The sequence below is a fragment of the Triturus cristatus genome, chromosome 3_2, assembly GCF_964204655.1.
Source record: "Triturus cristatus chromosome 3_2, aTriCri1.1, whole genome shotgun sequence".
Taxonomy (NCBI): Eukaryota; Metazoa; Chordata; class Amphibia; order Caudata; family Salamandridae; genus Triturus; species Triturus cristatus.
In genome coordinates, this window is record NC_140584.1 from 1,091,579,543 (window position 1) to 1,091,602,835 (window position 23,293).

A 23,293-nucleotide genomic window follows, 5' to 3' on the forward strand; every position below is an offset into this window, starting at 1 on the left:
ACTTCAGCTGCAGTACAATTGTGAAACAGCCTTGTTGAGTTTGCTGCTGGGAATGTAACCCATAGAATACCTCTGTCTAATATGCTTCGTGAACCACAAAGGTAACATCCCCACCAGGAAGTGTGAGACCATGTTGTAATAGCTTCTGAGTAACCAAATGTCTGCATTTCTCAGTGATGTTAAGTTAATCTTTCCTGTATCAGACATAATTATGTATGGAATCCAGAGAAGGAAACACACTGGGAAGATCGTTTGAAAGGTACAAGCTTGAACAACCTACAACCGATACATAGGAGTTACCTACTCAGCAAAGAAATATAGTTCCTACCACCATGAACGTCTCCAGTTAGGAGGTGTTTAGGGGTCTCTGGGTATGCAAGAGTGAACTGCTAAGGCGATCCATTAAATAAGAACCCAAACTACCTACGCTGTTGGCGCCATGTTGTACGGTTTCCACCTTTTCAGTAGGAACTGTTAGCTTGTTTGGACAGCATAAACGTTCGTATGGTGCTTGATTTATTACATGCACCCCCTAAGGATATATTGGCCTAACCTAGCCACATGACATAATCCTTGAAGAACAACCTCACTTATTTGTTATGAATCCTGCACCCACTGAGTGTGAGTCTCACACCTGGGAATGCATCTTCTTTCACTGGATGCAAGTAACACACCAAACACAAGATGATGGACGGAGGGCTGACACTTTTCAACCACTCACCCCCCAGTCACAGATCTGGGTTAATCCATCGTTCTTTTGCTCACTATGCCACCCCAGTTTTAAACCAGCCATATGCAAATCAGTCTTGACCCTGTTTCTCATGGGAACAGTCCAGCAAGAACTGCCAGGCTTGGTCCTCCCTGGACCGGAAACTGGCACCCTGGGACCGGTTTCGGGGTATTACCCCTCATCAACCAGGCTAGCTTAAATCCAGTGGAACAGCGTGCAAGGGACCCACGTCTGGGCATACCCTGCCAACTTAGGGCGAACAAAGCAAACACAAGGAGATGATGGATAGAGCGCTGAAACTTTTCAACCACTCACTCCCGTCACAGATCTGGGTTTGATCCATTGTTCTTTTGCTCACTATGCAACCCGGGTTTGGACTCAGCCATATGCAAATCAGTGCCAGGGTAGTTAGGGGCATTAGTCTTCAACCGGTCAACGTTGTACAAACCTCCAGAAATGCCAATATTGCTGCAACCTCAACTCCCTCCTCCACTCTTCTACAATGAGCCCTATTAAAATTTTTCAACCAGGACAACTTTGGCCTAAAGATGAGATCTCCCAAACAAAAACAGATTGAAAACAAGAGGGTCTTAGGGAAAATTTAAAGACCACAGCGGATTTATTCCCCAATCGTAACTCCACAAAACAGTACAAAATCCCTGGGTCTGAACAACTAGCCAGAAAGATGTGTGATCAAATGCTACAAAAGTGAATTGTGTGAAATCTATTAAACCAGAAACACAGACTGAACACCTAAAACAGCCAAAGGGCATTTCCCTTTCTAGGACAAAATCCCTCACTCACCACAAAGGTGACATGCTTCATCATGGGGATTCTCCTCTCCAAGGAAAACCTAGTTCCTTGGAGGGCTACAACCCTCTCAGCTAGAGAGAGGAGCTCAGGGATGTTTTTTTGAATAACAAATAGGATATCCTAAATCCTTATGTGAAAAACAAGAAAATGAGTGAAGGCGCAGCGCAAAAGAATATATAAGTGAAAAAGTGTAGATAAAACTGGCTAGGGGTTGTATAATTAGTAATTTATTCATATACACCCATTACCAGGATTAAAACCAGAGCACCAGCGGTATGGATTTAGAACCGCTCCCGTGACAGTGAAAAATGACCAAATGAAGCATGTCACCTTTGTGGTGAGTGAGGGATTTTGTCCTAGAAAGGGAAATGAATGCCCTTTGGCTGTTTTAGGTGTTCAGTCTGTGTTTCTGGTTTAATAGATTTCACACAATTCACTTTTGTAGAATTTGATCACACATGTTTCTGGCTAGTTGTTCAGACCCAGGGATTTCGTACTGTTTTGTGGTCTAAAGATGAGATCCCCTGCCTCACTCTCCCTATACTCCCTCACACCTCTAATCCCTTTCATGTTCTTAACCTAACTAAATCTAGTCAAAGCTTAATTCAACAACTCACCCAGGCCAAGGAGGGGTTGATGCTCTGCCACGTCCCATTAGAACGTACACTACAACTGGTTACATAATTGCCACTCCTATGGGTTCCTTTTGTGCTGCTCCTGGCTAGACCCCAAAGAGAATATAACAAGACAAGGCAACTTCCTATGGCATGCTCCTCTGCAGTTCTAGGGTGAACCCCAGAAGATATACTGTGGTTGGTTGTAGAATGATCATTGCCATTGGTTGCTTCTCTGCCACTCTTGGATGAAACCAAGGGTGTCGCTGCACTATGCCACTATCTATGGGTTGCTTCTCTGCCACTCTTTGGTAGAACCCTAGAGCATATAATAAGGACGGTTTAATTGCCACTCCAGGAGTTGTTTCACTTCAGTACCTGGGTGGAACCCTTTGAACACTAACAATTGCTGGCAGCATACTACGCATTACATTGGGTTGCTCCTTGGCCACTCCTGGGCTGACCCTTGGACCAAAGACTACTCATGGTTTAATTCCAATGCCCCTCATTAGGAATTGCTCCTTTGCTGCTCAGGCGTGGATTCCAGAGTTATTCTCTAGTAAATGGAAGCATGTACCACAAACGATAGCACCGCTCAACTCTGGGCTCTTCCTAGGCTTTAAGTGTTTTTAACTGTATGATACAGACCACACTAAGGGCCTTATTATGAGTACGGCGGTCTCAAGTTGGCACTTGGGCTGCCACCAGCCCGACAACCACGCCTGTACCATCAGGATCCTAGATCCGGCCAGGTGTGGTGGCGGGGAAAGCAGTGGTGGTCTGCTGAGGCGGTGCCGATAGCGGTGGGCACCCTGCCATGAACAGTTCAGCAGAAAGGCAGGGTAAGGGGCCTCAAGCAGGGCCCCAGGACGTTTTAGCCAATGAGGGGGTGCAAGGGGGAACATGTTGTGCCCCCTCTGCTTGCACTGTCGTGTGTGCAGTGTGTGCCATGCACAACATGGTGCATGGTACACACTGTGCTGACGTGCAAGCAGTGCTGCCACGGCAGCTGCATCTGCTGTGGCCCTTAAGAATGGCCAAGTCATGCTGCCACTGTGGAACCGCCAACCCAGCAGTCCACTTGTAATATGGCGGTCGGGAAACCTCAGGCTTTTCGATGTTCTGCTGGCGGTGGTCGGACCACAAAAGTCGTAATAAGGCCCTAAAGATGGTATGGTATCTGCATGTCAATGACTGCATCTATTCTCATACCTTTCCTGAACACTTGTCATACAAGTCTTTATGATTACAGTGTGAGTAGTCTCTTCCTTACACGTATGACACAAAAATATTTTGCTCACAGGCCACACTGCACTCACACACATTCTACCCCCACACCACCACTAATGCTTAAGTGTCCTAGACCTCAATACAATACATTCAATGAGCACTTGGAACCTATTCAATAATTTTGTCCAACCACCAGATTGAAAAAATTGTCTTCTGGAAAGCCGTCTGTAACAGACTTACAACTGTTCAGGTCATCAGCATCACACTATCTCTCTTTGGGCGGTCCATGGATCCTCAGAAGTGCATGCCTGCAGCCTTACTCGTACATTCAGATATTTACTGCAGCTCTGTTACCATGGGCTACTACTAAACCAGACTAAAACCTGTAATCCACAGGTCAGTGGTTTCATTCCCAGTCAACCAGTGCAGAGGAATATTATAATACATGGGATTCTGTAATCCTTGTATAATGGAAGTATTTAATTTCTTTATCATCGTCGACTTGTGGTGCACTCAGTCACTGATAAGGAAAGGACTTCAGAACTTGACTATTATATAAGGGATAAAGTACCCTCTGAAGTATATTGCAAGTAACTAAGGAGGTTTTATAACCATATAGACGAACGAAGCTGAAGACAGAGTTCCTTTGTAAGGTTAGGGAACTCCAAGGCCTTCTGGAATCCTTCTGGTTTTGGAAATCTTTGTTGTTAGGGAACCTGACGGGCCCTCATAAATCGAAAGAAAAGAAGCTAAGAGTATTTATATGTCTGAATTTCAGAAACCATAAATAGAGAGAGAGAGAAAAAGAGAGAGGAAGAGAAAGAGAGAGCGAGAGAGAGAGAGAGAGAGCGAGAGAGAGAGAGAGAGAGAGAGAGAGAGAGAGAGAGTGTATGTGTGCGTGTGCGCGCTCATTGTGAAAGGACTATTATGATAATTATAGTGGTTTAAGAAATTACTTCTTACAAGACAATAAGCTACTATTATTTTGCATAAATGAAGCATTTAAATTTAAAAACAGAAAGCAGAGGAAATCCAAACGAATTACCCGAAGGTACCCACAACAATTATTCCAAAATTGTACATTATTGCAAATATTTGTAAAAAATACAATTAATACAAAATTCCAATATACGATATACAAAAAGGTGCTCAGGGGAATACACCAAACAGATAACTAAAAATATAGTTTTCAGTGAAAAGAAGATACAATGGCAGAGGGAAAGGTTAAACAAAACAAATGTAACAGGAACAAAAATGCAAAATAGGCTTCCTCCTTTATTTGTGCCAATGGCGTTTTTTCAACCTATTCAGTTCATTAAGTCATCATCAAGACAAGGACAAAAGTTAAGAACAACCACCCAATTGAATTTGTGCCATCTATATCAACCTAATAACAGACGATGGTTCCCACATGGCCAATGGTACATAACTATTGGCCCAGCCGGCAAATTCGTAACCACTTGAGATTCACTGTGGCATTGGAGAGGCCTGTGCACAATTTGTAGCCCCTACTCCAAGTTCAAAATACTTCAATGAATTGAACTACTGAAGCGCACCTCTTCGTAGAGTACTACCATGAACATTGATCTTATCCAATAACTGCATCTTCCAGGGGTGGCTGCGTGTCCCCTTTTCATTGTTCGGTTGATCTTGAGCTAGGCTTACACTCTACCAACACATATAGTCACACATAGAACAGCACATTTCTAGCAATGCACTGACAGAGTACTTAGTTACTAAACTTGCGCCTTCTATAGATATGTTTATATATTAACAATCTATGCTTTGGAAAAAAAGGTTCATCAGTCAAGTATGTATAGAAACCCAGTGTTTTATATGGAGTTGTGTAGTTGAAAGGCTAAATGTAGCTATTTGTATCCGCCCCTGTCCAGGCCACAGCAGGTACTGACCGTACCACAGTTTCTACATTGAACTTAAGATAACAGTATATATATATATTACCTACTGGCGGTCGCCAGTAGGTAGTTATAGTTAGGACCACGTTTCCATAGGAAATCCGCAACATTCTATTTTGAATAACTTTGGCGCCGGTCGACGAATCCTCACGAATTTTTCAAAATAGGTGGGGCGCTACGCTCCGCTCCTACCCTGAAAGTCTCGGGGGGATTCGTCAAGCGGGGGCTGAGATAAAAGGGGGGTCCCAAAATGCGTTTTTCCCATGCATTTTTCCATAGGACCTTTAGACAAAGCTACAGCCCGAACGGCTGAACAGAATTACTTGAAATTTGGCAGAGAGGTAGTCCTCAGGTCAAGGAAGTGCCTTTTGTAGGTTTGGTGTAAATCTGTTCAGTAGATTCAGAGAAAATAGCCTTTAAATCAATATATATATCTGAGCCAGCTTACGGTGCGCTTACGGTGCGCTTACCGTACGCGTACGGTGGCGTGCGCGAGCACGATTTTGATTGGCTGTTAGATCTTAGTAAACATTCGAATCGGTCGAAACCAGGAAGCGGCGGCCACCATTTTCTCTCTCGCTCTCTGAGTTGGGCAGCAAAAACGATGCCAAAAAATGTCTAAAGAGGCAGTTTCTTGAGATCCTAACCACCCAGCATTGATACAGGGGTCCCCAAACAACCCCCAAGCCCAAAAAAAAAATTTTTTTTTTTTCGGAAAATCGCCGATTACGCTTACCGTACGCGTACGGTAAAAATTTTTTTAAAAAAAATTATCCACACCCTCCCCACCCCGTGTGCAAATGGTGCCCGAAGGGCACCATTTGTGCATGGCTTATTACATGTAAGAAATAAACAAAGAATAAATTTCACAAAGATGCGCATAATATGTCCCCCATGTGCGCACGGTGCGCGAAGCGCATCGTGCGTACATGGCCCATCCCGCATAACGTGGGCACGCGGTGCGTGCAGCGCACCGCGTGACCACCGTGCGTGCACGGCACTAACTGCGTAAAGTGGGCGCGCGGTGCGCGAAGCGCACCGCGTGCACGGAACGAACTGCGTTAACTGGGCGCGCACGCCACGAATGGCGTAAAGTAACTTAGCATTTAAAAAAACGTACAAATTCACTGAAAAAACCATAGGTTTCACACACGTTATAGTTAGGAATTAGCATTTAAAAAACCTTGCAAATTCACTGAAAAAACCATAGGTTTCACACATGTTATAGTTAGCTGGACATTTTATTGATAAAAAACCAATGAAATTCCCCCGTTATAGTTAGTGCAGGCAACTATAACTCACGCGACCGCAATCTTCTGCTGATGACATATGTGTCTTTATGAAAAAAAAATATTTGTAATATATGTATAGCTAAAATTTAATGGAAGAAGACATGGGCAAATAAGTGTCTAAATACAGTATTAGCATCAGCAGAGGATTGCGGTCGCGTGAGTTATAGTTGCCTGCACTAACTATAACGGGGGAATTTCATTGGTTTTTTATCAATAAAATGTCCAGCTAACTATAACATGTGTGAAACCTATGGTTTTTTCAGTGAATAGATATATATATATATATACACACACACACACACACACATTTTATATACATGTATATAAACACACACACACATACATATATATATTTTTTTAACACCTGGACCACTGAATGAATGAATGAAAGGTGAGCTTATATAGCGCAACTGTCACTCCAGACGGAGCCTCAAACACTATATTTATCCGCGCAACCTCAACCTACCCAATTCGCAAACCCTGACCAGCAACTGGGGCCAGCTAAGTTCATTGCAGAAAGACGTGGGATCCTGAAAAACACTATGAATTCCGTTGCGGGTCAAAAGTGTTGGACGGGGCAGGGGCAGAGTGTGCTAGACTGACATAAGAGTAGACAATCTCTGGGGCTCCAGAACTGCAACGCATTATCATACACGTAGTCCAGCCTGTCAAGTGCCACGCATCTAGGGTTAGTCTAACACATTTAAATGGGTATACCATATCACTGCACAAACATGTTTTGTCACATATATTTAGCTCCTCTTAATTATTCAAGACACTTTGTTGTCAGCTCAGAATGTTTAAAGCAGGCCAGCACTTATACCCCAGGCAGTGAGAGCTCAGTCCAGTAACCAGCTCTGGGCCAAGCTCAGCCCTCTATCCTGGTCGGGTGAAATTCTGACTGAGAAGAGCGGTGACACAGTGGAAGCCCGGCTGGCGCTCCCTGACTCAGAAGCAAAACGAAAATGGAGTTTTCAAAAATGACTGTGAGTCCCTGATTACATTTCACTTTTTGTATTCATGATGTGGGACAGAAAAGTGGATATAAGGGGGGGGGGGGCAACACAAGAAGGTGCACAAGAAAGATATAGTGGAAATGAAAGAAGCTGGTGTCTGAAAAAAGCAGTGGGAAGATTTCAGAAAGATGGTGTCAGAAAAAGGTAATACATAGCAAATAGTGAGTGTGCAGAGGAAAGTGGTTTTGTCAAGTGAACATGAATGGGTAAAGCAGTCTGAATATCAGTACTTCTTCCACAGACTGTAGCAACTCACAGAGAGGCACCCAAATACTGGGAATTGCTTCGATTTACTTACGATACAATGTCACTCGAAGTGTCACACATTTGGCAGTTCAATGTCACCCATATGAAAAGTGTAACCATTGAAATGCTGCAATTACCGCATTACTTTGAGTCCTTCTCTCGCCATGATGACTCACTTAGTGAGGCCCCTGTGTGCCACCAATCACAACCCTTTGCCAAATATAAACCCACCCATTACTTCCTGTTCCGTACCAAGCCCAACATCACATACGAGAACTGGCCAAAAAGAACGGGAGGGATGACCAGAGTCGACATGGTGAGAGAAGGACTCAGAGTAATGCTAATACTGTTAAGTAATCACTGCATTACCCTTTCGTCCCTCTCGCCTTGATGACTCACATAGTGAGATGTACCCAAGCCAATTAGTGGGCCAGGACAACTGCACAGGAAATGCAAACAAAAGTACAAGCCACAGGCAATAAACTATGTACAACACAGAAGCCAGCACTGCGGAACCAAACAAGTCCAGAACCACGGGACTCAGGATCACCTGACAAAGAGACCCAAAGGGAGAAGGAACTGCCCAAGTGGCAGCCTGACAGAACTCCTGCTGAAAAGCACCCTGCAACTCAGGTATGAAAGCAGACATGCCCCTAGTAGACATCCCCTGAACCCCCAGAGGAGAAGACAGACCAAACTGCATTGAAGCCAGAAAAATCACAGACTAGATCCATCAGCCCAAAATCTGAGTTAATGGTCTAACCCTCTACCGGGCAGGAACAAAGCTAACAAGTAAAGCGCAAGAAGCCGGGTGCTTCTACAACCAGGCCAGGGAGAACAGAACTACTCGTCGCACATCCAGTGAATGAAGTGCCACCTCCACAGGAGACTGAGAATCCAGACAAAACACCGGGAGAAAGACTTCCCGCTGACAATGAAAAAAGAATTGACCATGGGCACAAAGCTCAGGCCCAATTGAAGAACAAGTCTGTCTTCAGACACCCAAAAAAAGGAGACAAGCAAGACAATGAGCTGAACACTCCCAGTCTGAGAGCAGACGTGACAACCACCAGAAAATAGCAACTTCAAGGTGAGAGGGCGGAACCCCACAGACTCCAGCGGCTCAAACAGGGAAGAAGAAGAGCCCGCAATACCAGCAGCAAATCCTAAGATGGACACACTACCTGGGGGGCTGGAGGGATATTGGAAAAACCCCATAAAGATGCTGGAAACCAGACCAGGCCCAGAGCGTCCACCAGAGGCCCCCAGGGGAACTTAAATGTTTAAATGCTGTACATTGCACCCAACTTTATGAGTGGCAAGACCCAGCTGAACACCAGCTTAGAGAACACCAACACTTGAGGCAGGGAAACAGAAAGAGGAAGCACCTACCAGCGATCGCACCAAATCTGAAACAACTTCCAAATGTCTGGCACAAGAAGACCAGGGAGACAAGCGCCTGGACGCCTGCACAGAAGAGGAGACAGAGGCCAAAAGTCTCTCCCCTCAATCACTAAGCTGGCAATACAAGCTTCGTCTGGGATTGTACCTGGAGACATGGAAACTAAAGGGGAAACGGAAACCTCCATTCCGGACCCACCTTCATCCCCATCAACAGAAGAAATCAAACAGCACGGGCCACGCAAGAGCCACCAGAACAACCTAACCCATCTCCCCCCGAACCCAAACCAGAAACCTCTGACTCAATGGAAACGGTGGGAAAGTAAACAGCAGGCCCACAGGCCAGGGACTCCTCAGGGCATCGATCCCCAAAGACGACCCATCCCTTCCTCTGCAACAAACCAGGGAAGAATTGCAGTGTCCGGGCTTCCAACCTGGTCCACTGAAGGCGACCCCACAATGGATACATCCAGGCTAACATCTGTAGAAAAGACAAACGGACAAGAGGACGGAACCCACACTACACAAGCGAGTGGCCTGACAATGCAGAACTCCCCGGTCAAAAAGGCCCAGATAGAATGTACAGTCAACTGAGACCACCAAAACAACAACTTCGCAGACACTAAGAAGAACTGGGATGAAAAAAGACACATCACTGTCAGTACATGGAACAAATCAGGGGAAGAAATTCCCACATGACCAACAGCCACCAAGAAACGGGAAGAAGGAAATGCATATCAGATGAAGAACAGCCATCAGGGAAGCCAACACTATAGCAAAAAACTCGTCAATCGGTAATCAGTCTGAACGGCAGGACCAGGAACTGGCAAAGCCCTGACACCACAACAAACATCAGGAACTTCTGAAAACAGTGAAACGGACACATGGAGGAACGCAACCTGCAGAACGAATGCAGCTCCAAAGACCCCAGGAGACAACAAGGGAAGCAACGGGGATGACATCCAGTTACCTACCCCTCTTGGGCAGAATGCCGAGCAATTCCAAGGCTTAAAAGAATAGCTGGAAGAGGATCTGAAGGACCAGCCCTGCAATGTGTCCAAGACGAACAGCCAGGGAAACCCTCCAACTGTTCACTGAACAGTCCGGAACCGGACATCGAACACACTCACTCCCTCCTGCATAACCTCACGCAGAGCCACAAAATCCTTCCCCAAGGATCGAGCCGAGAATACCTCATATGAGGCCACCCTGGGAACCATATGAGAGACCTCAAAAAACTCCATTGGGGCACCATACACCTTGCAAACCACATGATCCAAAGACAAAACTCCCCAGTAATGAATGAGGAGCAGCCATCAAGAGGGGCCAAGATGGAAGCAATCTGGACAAAAAGTGGCAACAGTGTCACAGCTCCTTCCAACACACAGTGGAAGCAGGAGACAGTGAAAGTCGACACACCATTGGGGGAGAAATCACCATAACAAAATATCCCCCAGAGCTCCGTGCAACAGCCCACACCTGTCATCGGTGTACACAGCAGTGACCCCTGCAAGAGCTCAGCTGCCCATGTAGACAACCACTGTTTGCCCCATACTGCCACAACTTCTGCCAAGCAGACAACGTGAAAGTACAGCGGCACAGGTGAACTGCAGACACAAGATCCTGCCCTGACATCCACCACAGGCGCCCCACAACCCGGGGAAGCCGAAAGCTAGCCATCCCATCCTGCTGCACTGCAAGCAATAAAGAGATGCACCATGGACAGGGCCACAGAAAGCTGCTCTGGCCCGTATTTTACCGCAAGGCAGGCGATGAGCTTGCAAACCTGGAAAAACATCAATAGCACAAATATTAAAAAGAAGTCTGTTGGACCTGGCTCTTTTTGCAGGGTTATCCCCAAAACTTTTGCCTTCTTCCACCTATCATTTTTTACCTGTTTTTGTTAGCACTAGGACTCTAACACTGATCAGCATAGGTAACGTGCCCAAAGTGCATATGCTCTCTGTCTGAATTATATTGATAATTGGTTATCCATGATTGGCATATTTGATTTTCTAGTAAGTCCCTAGCAAAGAGTGCCATGTATGCCCAGGGCCTGTAAATCAAATGCTACTAGTGGCCCTGCAGCACTTATTGTGCCACCTAGATGAGTAGCCCTCCAAACATGTCTCAGGCCTGCCACTGTAGGTCCTGCAAGTGCAGTTTTAAACTGTCAAGTCGACCTGGCAAGTGCACCCACTTGCCAGGCCCAACCTTCCCTTTTACTACATTTAAGACCAAATAAGGTAGGCCTAAGCCCAATGGGCAGGGTGCAGTGTATGTGAAACATAGGACATGTGCTGGTGTGTTGAATATGTCCTGATTGTGAAATACTGCTAATTTCGTCTTTCACTTTCGTCTTTCACTGCAAGGACTATCTATCCCATAGGTTATCATTGGAACTGCCTTGTAACCCTTTACTATTGTAACTTTCAATTGGGAAGAGATAGAGATTTGGAGTTTGGGTTCCCTGAACTCAGGATTCAAAAACACACCTTTCTGTGAAGGTGGTCTGTAAACTGTGTGTTTGAAAATACCACTTTTAGAAAGTGGACACAAGGAGATGATGGACGGAGCGCTGCAACTTTTCAGACACTCACCCCCAGTCACAGATCTGGGTTGAATCCATCATCGTTCTTTAGCTTACTTCACCACCCCAGTTCAGACACAGCTATATCCAAATCAGTCTTGACCCTGTGTCTCATGGGAACAGTCCAGCCCATTTTGCCAAGCAATGTCTTCCCTGGACCGGAAACAAGCATCCTGGGACCAGTTTCGAGCCAACAGCTCTCATCAGCCAGGCTAGCTTGAATCCAGTGGCAAAATGAGCAAGAGACCCACGTCTGGGCGTACCCAATTGCTGTTTTTGTATTTGTCACCCCGAGGGAAGATATCTTTGACACAACCATGTAGACCTTGACACATGTGATACAAAGCTACGCAAACTAGCAGCCTGTCTTGGTAATCTCCAGCGACTCATTTGTGAGCACCCTCCGTGACTGATCTATTGACAGCCACGTAGTAAAAGACGACCTAGAAAAGTTTAGTTATTACTATTTTCTACACTCGAAATACAGAGATAGAACTTCAGATCATTATCGTATAGTTGGAGTACCAGTTATTGAGAATATCCTTTTCTCCTTCATTTTTGCCCCTCCCGAGGTCTTCCATTCCCTAACCCACGTTCTGGGTATCATCCTTGGTTGCCGCAACGCTCGATGTCTAGTTGAGACTCAGAACCACTTTGGCTTTTCCTGAAGAAGGCATTTTTACATGCCGAAACACGCGTTGAAAACTACACCGTTCTACTGAAAACCACACTTCAATAACCTTTCAAGCCAATTCCTTGCTGTATTATACACGTTGTTATGTTTTGACTCTTTGTGTATTTGTCAGAACTAGGGAGGTGCGCGGCCTAGGGCCCGCCTCACCTCCCTCAGGTGTTGCTATAATTGACCATCATCGTTACTGTTGGCCTATGCCCTTTTGTGCTAAGAGATGTTGTGGGCGTGCGCATGGCGCTGTGTCACGAACTCGTTGGTGGTCATGGTGTCATTATCATGTGTAATGTATAAAGTGGACAAATGTTTATTTGCCTTTTCATGCATATGATTGATTATGTCCTTCAATTGTGGTAATAGCTGTTTTGTAGTTTGTCTTGTTTGTGTCTATGCTTGTTTGTTCCTTTTTTCCTTTGCAGGTGCTGTTCAGGAAGGCGGTTTCAGGCCAGAGACTTCATTTCCCATGTTACCCTGGGAGGATGTACAGACGTTCCGACGTTAACAACCGGGGACTCGCCCTTCATACTCTGCTCACTATTCTGAAGCCGAGCTCTCAAGAGGATCGGTGATTCTGTTGCGCTCTGGGAAGGTTGGTCTAAACAAGCCTTCGGGGTGAGTCTTTTGCTATTTTCAGCTAGCGATCTTCTACCAGCCATAGTAGAAGTGGATCGCTCGAGTTTCGTACCTTAGGAAGTTCTCTCGGTGATTTTGTTTGTGCGGCCACGCCCCTTTTTATTCCGCTTTGATTTTCTTGAACCACACAGTATTGCTGAAGCTGTTTTCGGCGTTTGGAGAGTGTCTAATTATTTTGGGATAGTGTTCATTGTGGAAAGACCTTTTGACAAATTATTGAGAAAACGTTTGAACTGCATATTTTGTAATCGCTCGTTATTTGGCTAAAACAAAGCATTCTTTGAGACTATGTTGTGAATGTTAATACAAGGAACGATTTCAGAGGGTGTTTATTCCTCAAAGATATTACCATAATATAGGTCAAGAATAACAAGGAACATTGCGAGTGCGAAATTGAGAAAACTGAATGAGTGATTTCTTTATTTATTTGTTTGATTTTGTTCTCTTTTAATGCTGGTATGATAATTTGATAGTTGGACAAAAATCATGTGTTTGATTTTCATAGCTGATCATTGACAATCATTGGTGCATTAGAAATGTAACGCAGAAGTACAGGAATATGAATGTTGTTTGCTTTTAACTTTTGCTTTACAGGTCTCCTTCCCAACAGTCCCCTTCCTAATTTCCTTCCCCCGCTTGATCACATCAATCCTCCAGTACTTTACAATTGGAGTTGGTGGTATCGAGAGGTGGGCCTTTTGTTCATCGTGTGCAGATCCTGAGGAAAACCGTTGGTCCTGACAGTATTAATGTTTGTCAAAATGATGAAATCATGTCATTATGTCTTTGTTATATGTGATTTATAAGTAGTACATTATTTTACACAAGGCTACTTTTTTATTTAAAATTAATAAAATGATTGATATTTTTATTCTTGTTTGAGTACACTGATTCAATTTTTGGTGCGATGTTTATTTAGACCTATATATTTTCATTCATTGCTGCCTAGATACGTTGCTTTTTCCCGAATTAATTTCCCTGATCTTGGAGTACCTAAAAATATTTACAGGGGGCCCTTTTTTGACTCATTAGACGTGGGTCACGTGCTCTCCATGCCACTGGAGTCAAGCTATCCTGGCTGATATGGGGTGCAACCCCGTAACCGGTCCTAGGATGCTTGTTTCCAGTCCAGGCAGGACCTGACAGTTCGGGCTGGACTGTTCCCATTGGGCACAGGGTCAAGACTGATTTGCATATGGCTGGGATCAAACTGTAATGGCATGGTGAGCAAAAAAAGATGGATTTAGGCCCCGATCTCTGTACTGGGATGAATGTATGACATTGTTCTGCATTCTGTCCATCAATTTTTGTTTTTGCATTTGTCACCCTGAGAGGGACGGGTATGCCCAGACGTGGGTCCCGTGCTCTCCTTGCCACTAGAGTCAAGCTAACGTGGCTGATGAGGGGTGAAACCCCAAAACCAGTCCTAGGATGCTTGTTTCCAGTCCAGGGAGGACCTGGCCTGACAGTTCGGGCTGGACTGTTCCCATTGGGCACAGGGTCAAGACTAATTTGCATACGGCTGGATTCAAACTGGAATGGCATGGTGAGGAAAAATCGATGGATTTAAGCCCAAATCTCTGTACTGGGGTGAATGTATGACATTGCTCTGCATTCTGCATTATTTTTGCACTTTTAGAAAGTGGTTATTTACTTGCTTTACCCTCCTGTGCCTCTGCCTACCTGTGAAATCCACGTCTGTTTTATACTGCCAGTTGGGCTGTTTGAACATTCACTCTAGACAGTCACACAAACGGAGCTGAGGAATGCCCTGCATAGCCTGATTGCCCATCAACAGACTGATTGAGCTAGGGTGGTTGGAGGAGTTATCCTAGGCACCTGAATAGGGCTGTGCCTGTCCTCTCACAATGCTGTCTCCACCCCCCCTGTAGTGTGCCTGGAGCCAGGACAGGGCAAGGCAGGATCTGTGAACTACAGAGACTATCCTTTGTAGTATGCCTACTTCAAAGGCCAAAAGGGGTATAAGTATTAGAACTATGACCCCTCATCTTTAGAACACTTCTGGACTAAGAGGAGATTCTGCCAAGAAGAAGAGCTGGAGAAGCTGTAGGGGGAGGGGAGGCTGGCACTCTACTTGTTGCTGTGTTGGGCTTGCCTGCTGCTTGCTGCTTGAGTCTTGAACAGTGAAAAGGCTAGGCTTTGCTTTATTGTATCCTGCATTCCCAGGTTCTCCAATAGCTTGCGCGTGCCTGCCTCCTGTTAAGACGTCTCAGGGGCACAAACAACTTCTTGCAACTCTCCTGGGCTGCCATCTATGAGTCCTAACCTTAAATGAGGTGCCTCCCTCCAGTCAAAGGACCTCAGAAGCGGGTTCTGCAGCTGATCTCTGTACGAATCAGAGTAAAGCCTCGCAAAGCTTATCCGGGCAGCCTCTCGAAGTGGATGACGCATAGCCTCGCCAAGTCCCTCCGCACAGTCAGCAGCTCCTCGGAACAGACGATGCGAAGCCTCGCCAAGTCCCGCGCAATGCTGGCAGCCCCTTGGAACCGACGCCGGATGACACAAAGCCTCGCCAAGACCAGCCGCACAGCTGACAGCTCCTCGGAACAGACGACGCAAAGCCTTGACACGGAGCCCCAGAAACCAATGCCGGACAATACGAAGCCTTGCAAAATGATGAATCCCCCCGTGCAGTAAAAACTGAGACACCACCTCCACGCGCAGTAAAAAACCGACGCATCACCTCCACGCACAGTGAGAAACTGCCGCATCACCTCCCCTGCGTGGCAGTAAGGAACTGACACATCATCTCCCCTGGGAGCTGTAATGAAGCCTGCATGAAAAACGGGAAAGGTGTGTATGACTGGTTTTGGCGGCCTGAGAGGACCAACCAAACAGTCATTGTACAATTAGGAGTGGGCAAACCACTCCTGCCCTGCTCCGAGAGCACAGCAGCTCCTCCCACCCACTTGCCCACAAAGGAAACATAAAATCATAATAACTTAAAGTTATTATCATTTTATGTTTCTTCTTCACACTGCTTAAAAGCAGTGAGGCGATGCCACAACTGGACTTTTATTTCTTGTATCCTGCTTGCCAATGTTCTCCAAGGCCTTGTGTGTGCTTGCCTCCTGTTGAGATGTCTTAGAGACTCGGGCGGTTGGTACAGTAACATACCCACAACAACCAGAATCACTGGTTGCTGAAGAGGCTACTGCTCCCCGGCAACGAGGACACGCCTTTCCCCGCCGGCCTAAGGCAAGCACAGCAGACCTGTGGTCCTGAGCAAACAAGAAGTGTGAAGGGAGGAAGGACAGACGTTGCCCTACCACAGGCCAGGGGTGTAACACAGGCCCCCACAGCCCCCCCGGTTCGGCGGGGCCCCCAACCTCCAAGGGGCCCCCTCAGCACTGCACTTCGGCTGGAGAGCTCCAGATTGAGTCTGGAGGGGGCCCCTCCATGTACCCTGGAGGGGTGCCCCCTCAAGTTTTGTTACGCCACTGCCGCAGGCAAACACACCTCCTTCATCTACTGCAAACCTGCTGGCTCCCACTGTCTTCTCATGCCGTCCGAACCGTGAAACAGGGCCATTAGCCAGCCTGTCATTGCAGCCGCCGCCCTCTTCCGGAGGCGGGTCCAGCCAACAGACAACTGCGGAAGAAACTCAGTCTCCCTGGCAACAAGTAAACGCCCCCAGGTGGCCAGAGGCAAGTACCACAGACCTCTGGCACAGCCATATGATACGTTTACAGGCAGATGCACGGACCTGCCGCAGAGCAGGCAGATACACTACCCCTTAACTCACCTGAATTGCCGGCTCCCACTGAACGCCGCATGGCCAACGACCCACTCACCATGAACATGCTGCCCACCAGCCATGCAAACCGGGCCGCAAGTACTTCCCCAGGAAAAAGAGCCGCTGAAAGTGAGTGAAGCACACACACACCGCCTGTCCATGGATTGTTTGGAGCACAATAAAGGAACAGGAAGTATGGGTGGGGGTAGGGGGGTGGTAGTTTTTAAATGTGAGAAAGGGTTGGGATTGGAGGCACAGGAGCGTCACTTAGTGAGTCATCACGGCGAGAGGGATGAAGGGGTAACGTCCTATATAAGCAGTCTGAAACCTCGGCAGCTAAGCTGATCACATTTGGTTTTGATTCTGCGATGACCATGATCGGACGTTCCTTGTGGTGCTGCGTGAGACGATGATCCGACGTTCCTGGGAGGCCATTTTGCTCCAGTGCCAGCGCCGAGACGATCGGACTGTCCTTCATCGGCGGATCAGATCTTCCTGCATCGGCGGTGCCTCCGGTGGTGATCCTTGGACCAGCGACGCTCGTGGTTTCTTCCCAGCACCAGAGGAGGCCTGAGGACTGACCCCCATGATCCCTGCCAAGCAGCCAGCCAGCAAGTCGACCTGGTAAGCGCCATTTTCTATCCTTTGTGATAGATGGGCCCTGCTTTCTTGCTTTACTTATCTTGTATGCCGATTTTTCCTTGATTGCTTGCTTAATCTGCTCTGCTTGATTTTATAGTCTGATTACAATGTATTATTGATGCGCTCTGCTTGAATGATTTTTATACAGATTGCATTTTATCATTTATGCGCTCTGCTTGATTGATTTTACATCCAGATTGCAATTTACCATCTATGTGCTCTGCTTGATTGATTTTACTTTCAGATTGCAATTTATCAACTATGTGCTCTGCTTGATTGATTTTTATTCAGTTTGCACTTTATCACTTATGCGCTCTGCTTGATTAATTAATTTTGCACTGCAATTCATAATTTATGCGTTCTGCTTGATTGATTTTGTACTGAGATTCATCATTTATACGCCCTGCTTGATTGCTTGAATCTTTTTGCGCTCCGATTTTCGGCGGGAGACTCGCAGTCCGACCCGCTCCGCCCTCTCTCCCACTCCTCTAAGGTGCTGGGCCTGCGCCTCCCTGGCTTGACCGAGACCAGTCTGCGCACCGCAGAGGAGAGGGATTGAGAGTCAATACCCTGTGCGGCTGAACCCCAAAGCTCGGCCTTCGCCCTCTGGCTCGCCCGGCTACCCAAGGCGCTCCACTGCACCCCCTCCAAGCAGCACCAACCATGGAGTCAGACGTCACGGTCCAATCCGGCAACATCGAAGACGACATGGAATGGAACACGAAGTCAAAGAGAGGACGTGACTTGTGCCCAAGCTCACCAGAAAAAGCAGCAAAGCTTGCCCACGCACCCCCCGCAAACAACGCGATTCCAACCTCAAACCGCTACCTGGTTCTCCAAAGCACCCAGGACAATGATGCCCACCCTCAGGACCACACGGCATCTGAACCCAGGACCTCCTCAGGTCCCACAAAGCGACTACGGATCCCTCCCATCATCCTGAAGAACTTAGCCACCCACAAGGACCTCGTGGAGCTACTGGAGGAACACTGCACCTCCCCCTTCACAATCAAGCCCCGGCAGGACCACGCCAAGATCATGCTCACCACACCAGAGGACTACAAGAGCGTGACCAGCATGCTCACAGAGCAGAAAATGGAGTACCACGCCTTCTCACTGACCACTGCAAAAGCCCAGCGCTTTGTAATACGGGGGCTCCAAGCAAACGCATCCCTTGGGCACATCACTCAGGACTTATCGGAACTTGGACTTCCAGTCAAAAACATAACGCAGATCGCCTCTCCAGCGGACAAGAACAAGAAGTTTCCCCTCTTTGTTGTAACCCTCGGCAAGCAAGGATGGGAAGCCAGCAGACCTCTCAGCAGTCACACGGCTCTGCAGTTGCACCGTCACCACAGAAGCACCTAGAGGGAAACGAGGACCAGTCATGTGCTACAACTGCCAGCGCTTGGGGCAAACCTCTGCTTTCTGCCACCAGAAGCCAAAGTGCGTACGCTGTGGAGGCGAGCACACCTCTAACCAATGCACTAGGAACCGAGAAACCGAACCAGCAATATGTGCTAACTGCACAGGACCCCACCCAGCAAGCTATCGCGGGTGTCCCTACCTGCAGAAGGCAAAGAAGGATGGACCGCGCAAACCACCCCAACCACAAAAGACTTCCCCACACTCAACTGCAACAGACCTGGGACAAAGGAAGACTTGCAAACCCGCATTGGCACACAGGATCCCAACCGGCAATCCAACCAACAGCCACAGAGACGCGTGTGTGGATGGAAGGACATACGCAGAAGTAACAGGACCCAAACAGGACAGCCCACCACCACCACCAACACCAACAACACCACCACCACCACCACCACCACCAACTGCCCGAGCACCATCCTGTGAAATAGGCTCAGCCATCAACTGGCAGGAACTCATCACGAAGATTGCGAAAACAGTCGCAGACATGAACATCCACCCTTTGGTGACAATGGTGGCGAATCTCATCGCCGGACTTTTCCACGGTGAAGAAAACACCCGCAATGGCAGCAAAATCTAAAGGAAACTCCGTCTTCTTGATGTGGAATGCTAACAGCATTCAGAAGAAAACTGCTGAACTCCTGCACCTGATGGAAACCATGGATGTGAGTATAGCGCTTATCTCCGAGACCCATCTCCAAGGAAGCCAGAAGCTCAACTTAGCAAACTAAAGGGTGTACCTCACAGATCGCACCACCGGAGCCAAGGGCGGAGGAACAGCGGTGATTGTCAGCGCAAAAGTGAAGCACCACGAGATCTCACTACCACCAGTGGGGAGCATTGAAGCAACTGGCATCCAGATCCAGACATCTGCAGGCCCCCTACGGCTGATTGCCGCCTACACACCCCCAGGCAAGCTAAGCCCGAAGGACTTGGATGCTTTATTGGACCCTCGCATTCCAACATTAATTGGCGGAGACCTAAATGCCAAGCACCAGTGCTGGAACTCTCGCAAGGCAAACAGCAAAGGACACGCTCTACTTGCCCACTCAAAAATGGAGGACTTTGTAGTGGCTGGCCCAACTCAACCAACACACTATCCAGGCACTGCACTGCATAAACCGGACGTTCTGGACATCGTCGTCATGAAGAATCTCTCCCAGTCTATGAAGCTGGAAACCTTAACTGCACTGACGTCCGACCACAACCCAGTGCTGATCACAGTTGGTGACGTGCTTGAAGACCAGCAACAGGGCACCAGACACAACTACAAGAAGGCAGATTGAAGCCTATACAAGAGAAGCCTGGAGGAGACACTGGTCCCTGGCCCCCTACGCTGCATTGAAGACATTGACCAGGCGGTTCACCACTTCACAGCTGCAGTCCACAATGCCACTGCCATCGAGCGCAGCGTTCCAGAGCAGATACTCCAACGCTGCTCTATCTACGACCTCCCGAAGGGCATCAAGCAGTCGATTGCTGACAAGAACAGAGCCCGGAGAGAGTGGCAAAGGAATCGCACCCCCGACCTGCTGAAGAAGTACAACGAGCTGACAAGACAGCTGAAGATGCAAATAAGCCAGCACAGAGGTGAAAAGTGGGAAGCAGCTACGGCTCACTTAAAGGACTCGGACAACTCTCTCTGGAGAATGACCCGACGCTTGACTGGGAAGAAGGAACCAAACCCACCGATACAAGGAAAGACTCACTTGGCATGCAGCAACAGGGACAAGGCTGAGGTCTTCGCTGACACGCTGGAGGCATCCTTCAGGCCTAACCAGACAAGCAAACTGGCAGCAGAAGTTGAGCAAGAGGTCGCTAAGCACCACCGGGAGCACCCACCAGAAACCGAAGCTGCAAACATTGAGGAATGCTCCACAGGCGAGTTATCGGCCCTGGTAAAGACACTAAAAAATGGCAAGGCACCAGGAAAGGACAGAATAGTCAACCAAGCCATCAAGATGCTCCCAGATGCCGCAGTGGATCACCTTGCTGAGATATTCAACGCGTGTATGCAGCACCAGTATTTCCCTAATGCCTGGAAAGAAGCAAGAGTCATCGTATTCCCCAAGGCTGGGAAACCACTACGAGATCCGGCAAATTACCGCCCTATAAGTCTGCTATCTGGCTAATCAAAGCTCTTCGAATAAGTTATCCTTGCCCGTCTGGTGGACTTTGCGACAAGCGAAAACCTCCTCGCCAAAGAACAGTTTGGGTTCCGGAAAGACCACTCAACCAATCACCAACTCCTCAGAGTTGTGGACATCATCAGCCATGGATTCAACATCAACAAGTCTACTGGAGTAGTCTTTCTGGATGTGGCCAAAGCATTCGACCGAGTATGGCATAAGGGACAGCTTTACAAACTTACAAAGCTCAAGTTTCCAAGCTACCTGATTAAACTGTTCTAGCTACTTGTCAAAACGGACTTTCCACGTGGCGGTACGAGACGAATGCTCAACGTCACACCCAATCCTTGCTGGAGTGCCCCAGGGATCAATCCTAGGACCATTCCTCTTTAATATATTCACAAACGACATCCCCACGGACCTAAAGAAGACTGATCTGGCTCTTTACGCCGATGATGCTGCAGTCATCTCCCAATCCTTCAGCGAAAAGGAAGTGGCTAAGAACCTTGAGACATCACTCAGCAGACTCTCCGAATGGTACAGCGACTGGCAGATCACCCTGAACACAAGCAAAACCACAGCAACGTTATTCACCAGGAAGCTGAACAGAAAACACCCAGCGATCCTCCTCAATGGGGATGTGATCAAATGGGAAAACAGCAGCTCCTACCTGGGGGTGACTCTGGACTCTAAACTCACATGGAGACGCCACATAGAGAAGACCTGCCAGAAAGCAGCAATAAAACTGTCTGCATTATACCCCCTCCTGAAGACCAAGTCGATGCCCTTGCAGAGCAAGGTGCGAGTAATCACCGCAATAATTCGACCAACCATGACGTACGCTTCACCAGTTTGGAGCGGCTGCCGCCCGCAGCATTGGAAAGACCTGCAGAGACTACAGAGCAAGGCCTTACGGATTGCAGCAGGTGCTCCACTCTTCACAAGAACAGCAGACCTCCACAGAGACCTATGCGTTCAGATGTTGGACGACCATCTCCGCAAACTCAACAGGACATTCTACAAAGGTTTGGATCAAAAAGATAACCCACTGATCAGGAAACTTGCAGACATTTCTACAAACCCATTTGACCGCTACCCGAGGCCCATCGAAGCGCTAACTTTGTGAAACTGAAACAGCAACACAGCATCCAAAAACTAATCACTGCCTGAGGGCAAATCGCCCCGGCAGGTACCCAAAACTCATCACTGTCAGAAGGCAACCGCCGCGGCAGCCATCAAAAGCTCATCACCGCCAGAAGACATTTGACAGACGAATACAAGACTCTGCGATAAACCTTGCTGACACTTCCGCAAACCAAACTGACCGCAACCAGCGGCCTCTCACAGCGCTGACCTTATGATCCAACCTCAACTGTGACAAAGCGTCACACATCAATAAGACAACCGAAACAGCGATTAAAAAACTCAAAATGAATGTGGAGCAGGGGCGGCTGGTGTTCATGGGCGAGATGGGCGCCGCCCTGCCACTTGGGGGATTAAAAAAATATGAGCTGAAACACTGAGCAGCTATCAATAAATTGTGCTGGCTGCTCGGTGAACAAACATGGGCAAATCCGGGTTTTCCTTTGAGGGGGTGGAGGATGATGGCATTGGCTCTTGGCTCTCTCTCTGCTGTGCATGCTTTTGGCTGGGCGAAGATTTCTTCGACCTGAAGCCAGAAAGCAGAGCAGTGACGACACACAGGTGGGCAGGATCTGTGTATCACTGCCAGAATACAGCTATTCATTTGGGCAAATTTTGTTTAGCCCAGGGAGGAGTCAGAAGCTCCCCGTTAATTCCAATGGCTGGGGGCAGGCCAGTGCAGCTTTAATAAAGTTGTGGGGTGTGGCTGTGGCCTCTGCCTCTTCTGAGAGAGAGACCCAGTAACAGTTGTTTAGAACAGTGATTGGTGTGCTGGGGTCTGGGGGAGGGGTCAATCCAGAATTTCCAGTTCGTTTGGGATGTTCCTTATTGCCAGGCTGTTTTCCTGTAGTCACGAGTCGGAGGCCAGCGCAAGAGAACATATCGAGCTCCAGGTGTCTGGAATTGAGGTGGTAGAGGCGAGCACTCTGTGCCACTGACTGACTAAGTAAGTATATTGTATTAATTTAAATAATGAACACAGCCGAGCCGAGTGTCGCGACTTGATGACAAATTTAGAAGGAACA

General features: G+C 47.6%; 1 protein-coding gene across 1 annotated transcript in view; it reads right to left on the reverse strand.

The window, feature by feature from the left end:
- Positions 1-23,293, reverse strand: part of IFT22 (intraflagellar transport 22) — a 100,328-nt gene that overhangs the window by 2,060 nt on the left and 74,975 nt on the right. The window lies entirely within an intron of this gene.